Source organism: Pyrus communis, chromosome 1 (assembly GCF_963583255.1).
Source record: "Pyrus communis chromosome 1, drPyrComm1.1, whole genome shotgun sequence".
NCBI classification, from domain to species: domain Eukaryota; kingdom Viridiplantae; phylum Streptophyta; class Magnoliopsida; order Rosales; family Rosaceae; genus Pyrus; species Pyrus communis.
In genome coordinates, this window is record NC_084803.1 from 26,189,081 (window position 1) to 26,201,383 (window position 12,303).

The following is a 12,303-nucleotide window of genomic DNA, read 5'->3' on the forward strand; positions in this document are numbered from 1 at the left end:
ACTTGAATTGTATTCAAGAAGGTTTAATTCCCACTAAGTACTTTCATAAACCAACATAAATTCTTAGTGCTGTAAAATCAGTCACCAATGCAATTAAATATGAAATCCCAAAGGCCCATGTCTGTCAAAACAATGTTTGTCTTAAAACTCCATTTGTTTTGATAAAAAATATTTTAGACCCAGTCATTTTAGGTCTCCCCTTCGTAGCTTTCCTATATCCTTTTAAGGTACACCATAATCGTATAACCACCTGAATGTTAGGATAAAAAATCACATTTGAGTTCTGCACGGAAACAGATATAAAAAAATTAAGACAATTATAAAAAGATAGCATCTCAAAAACCATCAATCTAGTTACCAAAAAATCACAAAAAATTAATTTCTTAAAAGAAGAAATTAATTACAAAAGAATTGAAGAATAATTAACAAACAAATCTTTGTTACAAAGCATTGACAACTTTCAAAAGAAACTTGTTAATGAAATTTGTTCGGATATTCCCAACGCCTTTTGGCACAGAAAATAACACATTGTTAAACTTCCTTACAATAAGGAATTTAATGAAAAGAAAATACCAACAAAAGCCAGACCAATCCAAATGAGTCAAGAAGTTATGGAATTCTGCAAACAGAAATCCAAGAACTTCTCAATAAAGGAATCATTAGGAAATTTGAATCACCCTGGTCTTGTCTTGCTTTCTATGTCTAGAAAAATGCTGAGTCAGAAAGCGGAACTCCTAGGTTAGTCATTAATTACAAACCTCTTAATGAAGTCTTGAAATGGATACGGTATCCAATTCCTAAGAAAAGAGATTTAATTAAGAGACTTAATCAAGCTGTAATCTTCTCAAAATTAAACATGAAGTCTGGATTTTGACAGATTCAAATTCATGAGGATGATAAATACAAAATAGCATTTGTCACTCCTTTTGGTTACTATGAATGGAATGTAATGCCATTTGGTCTTAAGAATGCACCCAGTGAACTTCAGAATATCATGAACGAAATATTTAATCAATGCAGTTATTTCTCAATTGTTTATATTGACGATGTTCTCATTTATTCCAAATCGATAGATGAGCATTGGAAACACTTAAATATGTTTGCTAGGATGATTAAGTCAAATGGATTAGTTGTCTTAGCAACCAAAATTAAGTTATTCCAGACCAAAATTAGATTTTTAGGATACAATATCCACTAGTTAACCATTCAACCAATAGATAGAGTAATTCAATTTGCAGATAAGTTCCCGGATGAAATCAAAACCCAATTACAGAGATTTTTAGGATTTTTAAATTATGTTGCAGAATTTTATCCACATCTTAGACGTTTGATCATCTAAAAGAAAATCCCTCATCATGGTCCAATACTTATACCTCCATGGTCAAACAATTAAATCACATGTTAAGACTTTGCCCTGTCTTGGCATTCCAACTCTTAATTCCTTCAAAATTGTTGAAACTGATAAATCTGAAATTAGTTAGGGGGTATTCTCAAATAGTCAATCTCTTCCGGATCTCCTGAACAAATTGTTCGTTTCCATTCCGAAGTATGGAATCCAGTAGAAAGTAATTATAGTACTACTAAGAAAGAAATATTATCTATAGTATTATGCATTAGCAAATTTCAAGATGATTTATTAAATCAAAAGTTTTTAGTCAAAGTTGATTGCAAATCTGCAAAACATGTTTTACAAAAAGATGTTCAAAACATTGCATCAAAAAAGATTTTTGCATGATGGCAAGCTATATTATGTATTTTTGATTTTGAAATCGAATATATCAAAGGTAGTCAAAATTATATCTTTGATTTCCTAACCAGAGAATTTATGCAAGGAAAGAATGATAGCAAGAAGACTTGATCAGAGGAGGCTTCTAGCCACTCTACCACCACCATCAATCAAACAAGAATCAAGCCTAAATTCTTCATTGGCCTTAGCCATTACCAATCGTTTCACTCCTTTAGGTTCCACAATAGGAAACCTTAGGCCAAATTACCAAACACCACGTCCCAACTATCAAATGGCATTAGTCAGTCAATATGATCCTTATTCAACCCCAACATACCAATCATCATCATCCCAACCAATCAGTTATACCAAAACATCACCATATGTCAAGAAAATTCCTAGTGAATATCTTTTCAGTATCCCTTTCAATCTCAATCAAGAACAAGCACAAACAAAATTAGCCAAAATGGTATTTCCACCCAATTTCCATTATCATCCTACATAACCGCATAAAACACTAAAATACTATCAAGCCATCCTCAGCGAAACCGAGTCCATTTCAATCAAACCTCTCTACAGCGAAACCCATGAAAACAAAATCCTCTAGCATTTTCTCTACATTGGATGGTTTTTAACCGAATCAGATTGGGGAATCCCCCTTTACAAAACCAAACCTCTTCATACCCAATATGTCCACATTCCCAATAACCATTACAATTACTTTGATTATATTGATTCATGGACTAACATATTTCTCCATCAAACAAAAGATTTTAGTCATTCATGGTTCATTAATTTTGACAAGAGTTTCAGATTGAATGTTCTTGCATGGTTCCCGAAATGGTGGTCAATTCACGGCCCAATAGCTAGTTTCCTACCAGAAGAGCTTATGCAGGTCATCTCCACCAGTTTCCTGAAGAAATTTGACAAAAGCCGATTCAACTATAGAATTACACTTCTCCCAATATTCATGGACAAATACAAAGTCCCATAGATCATGAAGTGGAATTATGAAGTCGAAACAGGTGAAGTCTACAGAGCCAGATCAGTCAAGTGGTGGGATAAATTCAACCATCAGAAGACCATTAGTCTGGTTCTCACAGAATTTCCCATTACTCTATCTCCAGTAATTCCAGCATAGCGAGCACATCCATCTCTGCTAGCCATCTCGAAACAGTCATTATCGGACATTAGTCCATCATCATCATTCAAAGGAACGACCAAGTCATCCATGTTAACTAGCTCAAAAGGCAAAGAAAAAGCCACCCAACTCAAAGACCTAGTTCAACAATTACTTGCAGAAGCAGCGATGCTCCATACTGAAGAAGAAGAAGCCGCATAATCCGAATCTTTAGACGCATCCTCACATCAACCAGCCAACTCAGCAAGCCAAAAAACATAGTTAGCCAAATGGGTCGACTACCAAGATTCCCAGGACCCATTTACATAAAGTCTCAAGAAAACTTCAGTCATCTTTCCAAAATCACCATGTGAAGCGTTCATGCATTATTCGCACTAATAATTCCGACAAAGTATGAAATTATTCAGTCAGCCAACACGTTCCCACCAATGATTTTGAGAAAGCTTGGAGTCATTTAATCATCCATGTTCTACAGTGAAAGTAGCAATTATTCCAACAAATTTCACTGTTCAATAGTGAAAGCAAGTCATCATTCATCAATAGTAAAAGTAAGTCATCATCCAACTCCTTTTCCAAGTCTATAAGAGGTGGACTACGGAGGAGAAAGTTTCAAGTTTGGAATTTCCACAATTTCTCAGTAAAAGCTTTCTTTGAGTTCACACTGCACCCAAAGAAATCGAAAATTGTAAACACTTTTAATTTTCAAATGTTAAGGATGCCTGTGTGCACCAATAACCTTTTCATTAGTCATTTTCTTATTTGCTGACTCAATAATCAGTAAATCAATTGTAAGTTTCAGTGTAAGTTTTGCAATAAAACTTATTTTCAAATTATATTCTCACAGTCAATTCATCGAATATCTCAAATTCAAGGTAAACCCAGACCAATCATTTGTTCAATTCTTTCTATTTGTTTATAATAGTTGGTTTCATGGCATATTTAATCCTGGTTATCCTCCACATCAAATTACCAATAATTCAATTAACAGTATATATATAAATTAAAAGCGAATAGGATTTTACAAACCCTAGACAAAGTCGAAAAAAAAAATTGAAATTTTCTAGGATTTTTGCAGCATAGGCCGTGGCTCTCCACCCCTGGCCTGTAACCCGGCAGCGTCGAGCACACCATAAGGATGACGTCGCTTTGACATTTGGACCATATGGCAGCAGCCATTTGGGCTTTACTACGCTTACATGGACACCATGCCTTGCCCTGGTAGGGTTATCGTGGGCTTGTAGCCCCTCTAGCCTTTTTTAGAAACTTTTGAGTTGTTGGGCTTTATTCCACGTGTCCCTGGCCAACCTGCAGCAAGCCCAGATGCTTGTTGGGTCCATTTTGTGCCCTAGGCCCTCATGCAGCAAGCCTACGTTGCTTGTTGGCTTCCCCAACCCTCAGCCCAACTTGCCAGCAGATTTAGATGCTGCTGGGCTTGAACTGCCTAGGCCCAAAACCCAACCCCACATTCGGCTAAGCTTTCTGCACTAACCCTTAGGCCAACAATTGCTGGGCCCATATCCCGTGCTTGTTTTTGGCCCAAACCAGTAGCCTTTGTTGCTGTGCTTACCCTATACCACATGGCTCAAAGGTCCATAGCCCTTCTCGAGGCCAAATGGTTTGCAACCATGCTACGTGGCCTATCCCAGCACCACAGCTAGCCTATTTTTGGCTGGGCCACGTTATTTTTCGACCCAATTATTTTATTTGGGTTCTTTGGCTTACCCTAATTAATTTTAATTTAATTATAACTTGGCCTATTGCCAATTGACGCTAATATGACCCATCTGTCTTTATTTTTGCTTCCACGATCGACCTTGTTTAATCTCGATCTGTTGAATTAATTAATGGACCAGCAGTCTATTAATCTGATAATTAATCCAAAATTATTGACCTGAAGATCACTTTTGGACATTAACGATTCAATAATTTATTTTTCTACTTTGAACTGTTGACATCCTTTCGTAGTCCTAAAGCTCTCACACTTGAGTTCCCGAAGCAACTCAAATCCATTGCACTTAAATCAGCATATTGCATTATGTGTTCTTGCAGGAACCTTTCCTTTATGAACTATTCATTCATAAAACTAAATTGAACCTATAGTTTCGTATTTAGTGCATTTCAAGCCTGAAGTTTTCATTCAAAACTTACCACATGAAACCTGCAACGTTCATGTTTAAATTAAACCTACACATGTTTATAGAACCCGAATGTTCTACAGTGTATGTCTAAGGCTTACCATATGACTAACCACATTTTGTTGTACCCTCCGTTTTGGGGACATGTCGAACTTGAACAAGCTCGATTTTGCTGTTTTGGAAGTATTTGGAGGAAACTACCTGAAGTGGGTTCAAGATGTGAAGCTCCATCTTACCGCAAAGGGTATTAGAGCTACTATCGAGGAACCTATCGATGACAACCCTGTCGAGGAAGTTGAGAAAGCTACTGCAATGATTTTCATTCGAAGACACATCCGTGATGCATTGCAGACCGAGTACTTTGGTAAGGAGGACCCATGCACCATCTGGTTAACTTTGGCCGATCGTTTCGATCACCAGAAAGACATTTACTTGCCTGAAACAAGACAAGACTGGCAGCATTTACGCTTCTAAGACTTTAAGTTTGTGAATGAATACTACTCTAAAGTTTGTAGAATCCAATCACTGCTTAAGTTCTGTAAAGTGGACTTAACCGACAAGAAGACCCATTTGACCTTCAATGCCACCAATATTGTCTTGTAGCAACAATATAAGGCACATAAGTTAACCCATTTGACCTTCAAATTTGATCTTTGTTTTTCTTCTTGCTTAAGACCAGAACTAGCTTTTGATGAGAAATCATCAAGCTTAACCCACTGGCTCGAACTCTCCACCTGATGCGCATACGACTAATTCTAGCAGCCATAAACGATGAAAGAGTCATCGTGGCCATCAAAATGGGCAGCAAAGCCAACCATGGGTCCAAGCTCAACAGAGTAGAGGCCCAGCCAGGGGAGGAAATTTGACCTAGAAGCACTAACCCCTTACCCCTAAGGCCCTAAACTTTAAGAACAAGGGAAAAGTTATCGTTCAATTGGCTTTTACTGAATTGGAGATTTGCTACCACTATGGATCAAAGGATCACTGGTCACGCTGATAGGAGCATATTTATGCTACTTAGTTATGTTGTTTCCTTGCATTTAGTGAGTTAATTACTATTTATTTCAGTCTTTTAAGTTATTTTCGTATGTTTTTAGGTCCTAATGACAAAAGGAGCAAGAAAGGGCATTTTGAATCTAAAAAGAGCATTTTTGGGCATGGATTGGATAGCTTAACCATGGAGTAAAGAGGATGGACGAAATTGAAAACAAGAATGGCTAGGAAAGGCTACAAATCTGGTGGAAGAAGTCCAAACGCAAAGAAGATAAGGAAATAGCAAGAAATAAGGAACCTTATCCAACCTTATCTTATCCTATCCTGACCAACCTTATCCTATCCTATCCTGACCAACCTTATCCTTTCCTAACTCTAACATTACCCTATCTTATGCTATCCAATTTAGGTTGTGCCTTAAATCTAGCTAATTAGATGGGATTAGGTGCATATTTAAACACTTAGAACAGGTTCTAGAAGCTTATCCATTTGTTTTGCCGCATAAACACCATTCCATATAGGTTTAGGAATTGTAATCCTTCTTCTACACCTATATCATGTGTCCTTGCCCCTTTAGGTTTAGGAATCTGCCCTAAACCATTCCTTCTAGAAACCTTATCTCATCCCTACAAAGATGCCGCACCTAACCTTCTAGAATTCCCTAAATCCTAGCCGTGCATTACCTAGTCCATTCCCATTTGGTTTCTGCCTTGAATTAACCCTTTTTCAATGGGATTGTGCAATCCTTTTCCTTCACTAAGTGTGCCTAATTAGCCTATATAAATAGCCCTATGCCGCACCATTCATTGATCCACTCACTCATTCATTCATTCATACTTTCATCCATCAAACACCACAATCCATTCTACACCACCCTAGTGCCGCAAGTAAGGAAGTAAGGAGATGAGGACTTGTGCAATCTGCCATCCAAGGGAGTGCCGTGCATGCCATTGAACTGTGGAGCGTTTTTCTTGGTTCTTTCTATCCTTAGTCTTAGTTCAATGTTTAAATTTAATTATCTTTATTTTGCGAACATGAGGAACTAACTTCTTTTTAGTTAGAGGAGAATTTGAAGCCATGATTATATGTTTTATATGAATTGATTACGTCCGGTTATTATTTCTCAAGGCATGAATGTGATTTGCTTATCTAAGTTATTAAAACTGGTTTATGTATGTGGGTTGGGGGTTAACACTTAATTTGCATGCATAAACTTGATGCTAGAGTATAGGGGGGTTTCATGTAATTGTTATTCACTTATATTCACAAGTAGTGGAGGTTGCTAGTCACAATTGCGTTAAGTAAATCCTTGGTATGAATCTCATGCGTTTCATAGTGATGAATGCCTTGTCAATGCTTATAGTTTTCACAAAACTTAATGACTGTTGATATGTATCTTTGTTATGCATCTCATATAAAGAACTTGGAAAAGATAATTTGGTTGTAATGCGTTTTCATTCAATTCAATGAAATAAGGAAAACTTGAGGGTTAGTTGTGCGATGCAACTAATTTGGGGCATTGTCATTCATGGTCTAAAGGAGTAATAACTGGACATTGGTTCGTATGCACATATCATGTGTGGAGAAGGACCCTCTAACTAGCCTTCCACCCATTTATTTTACTTAAATTCGTTTTTCAAAAGTGTTTCCTATAAAGTTTTTGTTTTGAGTCTAAAATTCGTCAAAAACAATCCCCATGTTATTTAGTCTTCATATTTGAGTCAAAACTTGTTTTCCTTGAGTCTTTTCAGTCAAGTCAAGTCCTATTTTCGTCCAAAACCCTTATTGGGTCTAAAATTGAGTATTGGTCGCTGTTTTAAGTGTCTAAAGTTAGTTTTGAGTCCATAGAGTCTAGTTTAGTGTTTTTGAGTCTTATTTACATAGATTAGCATCCCTAGTTAATCTCCGGTCTAGAACGATCCCTACTTACATATCTACTACAATTGTCACAAATAGGGTTTAATTTGTGTGTCAAGTTAATTTTCACATCACACGCATATCCCAAGCTACCCCTAAGGCCATTGCCAAGTATCATTCCCGTCGTGAGTCTAACTTTGCTAATGTAGAACATCCTAAAGATACTACTACATCTATGGAGATATCATATTTTCAGGAGGCATCAGCTCCAATGGAAGAATAAATTTTTATTTTTCTAGACATGTTTTAAGGGTGTTTTTACCCCTAGTGGCCGAACCCCCTAGGTGTGGCCGAAACCCCCCTATTTTCTTAGGTTTATGGTTTAATTTTTGGACAATTTTTCTAAGTCTTTGGAATAATTTGTTTGGTTTGGTTTGTTTTGAATTATGGATAATTATTTTCTCGATTGATTAATTGAATGAATGAAATTATATTTATGCATGTGACAGATTTAATTAATTTATTCTTGTGTATGAATAGTGGGGAAGTTAGTTGTCTGGCTGATAATGCTACTCCACACACCATCTTGCGTGAGCGACACTATTTTACTAACTTCGTACCTAAAAATGCACCTATAACAACCCTCTCAAGCTCATCCAACTTGATAGAAGGATACGGAAAGGCCCATATAATGTTGTCTAATGGTACTGTCTTAACCATTAAAGAGGCATTATATTCTCCATGTTCCAGAAGAACGTTGCTGAGTTTTAGAGATATTCGAGATAATAAATATCATGTTGAAACTATTGAAGAGAATGGTTCTGAATTTCTTTGTATCACTTCTTATGAGTATGGCCAGAAGCGTATTCATGAAAAGCTGAGGAACGGGTTATACATGATGACCATTCGCGGCATAGAGACCCACCATGTGGCTGGCCCTGTGCCTGGGTTGCAGAGCACTTTGCTGCTTTGGCATGACCGTATAGGACATTCCGAACATGACATGATGCGCCGTATCCTCAAATCATCACATAAGCATCATTTACCTCCCTACGTTAGATTCCCGCCATGTAAAGCTTGTTCTTTGGGGAAGTTGAATACTCAACCCTCAATTACAAGGATTATTCACTACCCTCCTAACTTTCTTCATAAGATTCAAGGAGATATTTGTGGACCTATCTAGTCAATATGCGGACCATTTAGATACTTTATGGTGTTGGTTGATGCATCAACACATTGGTCACATGACTGCTTATTGTACACACGCAATGCTGCATTTGAGAAACTCTTATCACAAATAGTTAAGCTTAGGGCTCACCACCCTGATTATTTGATCAAGTTGATTCGACTAGATAATGCTGGAAAGTTTACGTCACAAACTTTTGACGATTATTGCATGTCAGTTGGGATTGAAGTTGAACATCCTATACCCCATGTTCACACCCAAATTGCCTTGGCAGAAGCTTTCATAAAGCGCATTCAATTGATAGCTAGGACTTTGGTTATGCGAACCAAACTGCCTGTAGATGCTATACAATATTGCACGTAGCTATGTTGGTTTGCCTAAGGCCCACCGCTACCCAATCTTATTCACAGTTACAGTTAGTTATTGGATACGACCCTGACGTCTTGCATTTACGTGTGTTTGGGTATGTAGTCTATGTGCCAATAGCATTGCCACTACGTACCAATATGTGTCATCAGAGAAGAATGAGAATCTATATCGGTTATGATTCGCCATTAATTATTCACTACTTAGAGCCCTTGACAAGCGATCTCTTTACCACACGTTTTGCAGATTGTCACTTTGATGAGACAATTTTCCCATCGTTAAGGGGGATAAGAACACTAACGTTCCTGTAGAATGCTACGAATTATCGTGGTATGCTCCCACTATGTCTCATTTAGATCCCCGTACTGCTCAGTCTGAAACTGAAGTGCGTTATATTTTAGATCTTTAAAGCATTGCTCAAAGCATGTTAGATGTTTTTACTGATCTAGCAAAGGCGACGAGATCACATATACCAGTTGGAAACACACCTACAAAGGTAGGGCGGCTGAACCTTCCGTGGGGCATGGTACATTGGCGGCTAGCCAATCTTCTACTTTTACCATGAAACATGGAAGACCTCATGGTTCAAAGGATTCACAATCTCGGAAGAAGAAAACGGCAAAAACTAGTGACCCTAGTTTTAATCCAACCATTGCGTACTCATCTATTCCAACGCATAAGGTTATTCTAGATTGCGATGGTCTTAGATGAGACAACCCGGCCTCCTGAGAATCACAAGATTTTGGTTAATTATGTTGTATTGGATAAGGTTTAGAATGGAATGAGATGATCGTCGATGATGCATTTGCGTACACAACAGCTACTGACATCATGCTTAGCGATGACATTGAATCACTTTCCGTTGATGAATGTCAACATAGAACGGGTTGGTCAAACGGGAAACAAGCAAGCTAGGTCGAACTAGATTCGCTTGTGAAACGTAAGGTGTTTGGGCTCATAGCTTCTACTCCACCACATGTGAAGCCTGTGGGCTACAAGTGGGTTTTCGTGAGGAAGCGTAATAAGAAGAATGAAATAGTGTTATACAAAACACACCTCATAGCGTAAGGCTTCTCTTAATGCCCTGGGATTGATTATGATGAGACGTATTCCCCTGTAATGGACGTCATAACGTTTCGCTATTTTATCGGTTTAGTAGTTTCCAAAAAATTGAATATGTAGCTTATGGACGTGGTAACTGCGTATCTCCATAGGGATCTAGATATGAAAATCTACATGAAAGTTCCAGAAAGAATTCCATTGACTGGTTCAAATAATTCTAGACCACGGAACACTCTCTCGATTAGATTGAGGAGATCATTCTATGATTTGAAACAATCCAGACAGATGTGGTATAACCATCTAAGTGAATATTTGACAAGTTAGGGTTTTGTGAACAACGAACTATACCTATGTGTGTTCATTAAGAAGTCACATTTCAGATATGCAGTTGCAGTTTATGTCGATGACATGAACCTCATCAGAACTCCTGCAGAGCGTGAGGAAATTGTCACTTAAAATCAGAAATTGAGATAAAGGATCTTGGGAAAACTCGATATTATCACAAAAGGTTTTGCAACATTTTAATGAGGATAAAGTGAAGCCTTCGAGTAGTCCTATGGTCATTCGGACTCTACGAGATCTTTTCCGTCCCAAGGAAGATGAGGAAGAGATTTTAGAGCTTGAAGTTCCATACCTAAGTGCAATTGATGCTTTATTGTACTTGGCTCAATGTACTAGACCTACATCTCCTTCATTGTTAATCTTTTGGCTAGATGCAACAATGCGCTTACTCGCAAACAATGGAATGGTGTCAAAGACATTTTCTACTACCTCATAGGTATGATGAATTTGGGCTTGTTCTACACCCATGAATCCTCGAGAGGAGTAACCGCCCCCTTGGTCCTCGGGTTAATTCTCGCCTTGTTGGTTACGCATATACTGGTTATCTGTTTGACCCACATAGGGCACGTTCTTAAACAGGCTATATCTTTATCGTTGGAGACACTGCAATATCTTGAAGGTCTACTAAGCAAACGCTAGTTGCGACTTCTTTGAACCATGCTGAGATTCTCGCTTTGCATGAAGAATTGTGTGGGTACTTTTGGTTGAGCGTAGTCATGGAGCATATTCAAAGTACTGGTGGTTTTACTACCATTGTTGACCATCCAATGACTATCTTTGAAGATAATGCAACATGTATCAAATAGTTAAAGAAGAGATACATCAAGGGAGACAACACCAAGCACATTGTGCCGTCTTTTATACTCACCAGCAGCAACAACATCAGAACATTGAAGTTAAGCAAATCCATTCCCAGGACAACTTGGCCGATCTCTTCACCAAGGCATTGCCTAAGTCTACTTTTTGGAAGCTCGTCCAAGGAATCGATATGCGTAAATTATCTAAGTTGAATTGCTTATAGTTCTCTTATTTGGAAGTTATGTCTAACTCAGGGGAAACATCCAAAAGCATACTCAATTGATCTTAATGTACTATTTTTCCAACAATTAGGAGCATTTTTCTCACTAGATTTTTGCTACCTAACGAGGTTTTGATGAGGCACCTATCATGGGATGATCATACTCTGTTGAGTTCACTACCTTCGTCATGTATGACGTTTGTTTTAGTCATTATGTATACTTCTCATTTTTCTCCTTAGTCTATGAGTTTTTACCTATCTTAGGTTTTACCATAGCGAGGTTTTGTGAATTTTACTATCAATGCATACTTTCTTTAATTTGAGACTTGCATTCGCTAGTTGTGCCGACGACTTCATCAATTGTTCTACCTCAATTGGCGAAGACTTGATGCGATGTATTGTTTGAGTATTTACACACTCAAGGGGGAGCGTTGCAGTCGTGTTTAGAATAGGAACGTGACTGTGCAAATCCTAGTG